This window comes from Taudactylus pleione, unplaced genomic scaffold (assembly GCF_031769625.1).
Source record: "Taudactylus pleione unplaced genomic scaffold, aTauple2 ptg003264l, whole genome shotgun sequence".
In the NCBI taxonomy this organism is placed as follows: domain Eukaryota; kingdom Metazoa; phylum Chordata; class Amphibia; order Anura; family Myobatrachidae; genus Taudactylus; species Taudactylus pleione.
This window is the reverse complement of record NW_028287620.1, coordinates 7516-8148: the sequence shown is the minus strand read 5'-3', so window position 1 is coordinate 8148 and position 633 is coordinate 7516. Positions and strand designations below refer to the sequence as shown.

The window sequence follows — 633 nt, the reverse complement described above, 5'->3', positions numbered from 1 at the left end:
AATCCTAGCCAGTAGACCACCAGGGAGGGATGGTTTAGTTTGACACTCCATGTCAAAAAAAATACTTTTGTACAAGAGCACAAGTCTTTTAGTAGCTAACTGAAAAATATTCACTAAGAAAGGAAGATAGCTGACTCTTTGTTATCAATTTCCATTGTCTGTTTTGACAACTCACTGTTGCTCAAGTATTAGAAATGATGCGCTGAACTGAAAGTGCATCATTTCTTTGAAAGGTTGGTGTTTTTGGCAAAAATATTCCGAGGACCTCACTTTCCCTGACCGGGAATCGAACCCGGGCCGCGGCGGTGAGAGCGCCGAATCCTAGCCACTAGACCACCAGGGAGGGAAGGTTTAGTTTGACACTCCATGAAAGAAAAGGAAGTTTCCTGAATGAAGTCCAAAGCAATGGAATGTGAGGTAGTGGGCTACTAGGAATCAGTTTTAGAATGAAGGAGAGTAAAAATGGTTGTGCATAGCAGTCTTAAATTACACCACACAGCAGCTTTACCTGATGGATGTATAGTACTGGCACGAAAAAATTATTTTGAGGAGCTAGACGTTGAGAGTCCCTGGCTCCATGATAAATTGTTCTGGTGCTAAAGAAAGAAGACATTAATGACTCAGATATCAAAT

General features: G+C 41.4%; 1 non-coding gene across 1 annotated transcript; it reads right to left on the bottom strand.

The window, feature by feature from the left end:
• Nucleotides 1-271: 271 nt before the first annotated feature.
• On the bottom strand, nucleotides 272-343 carry TRNAE-CUC (transfer RNA glutamic acid (anticodon CUC)). The gene has a single exon. It is a non-coding gene; the product is annotated as a tRNA-Glu (tRNA).
• Between the last annotated feature and the right edge of the window lie 290 nt (nucleotides 344-633).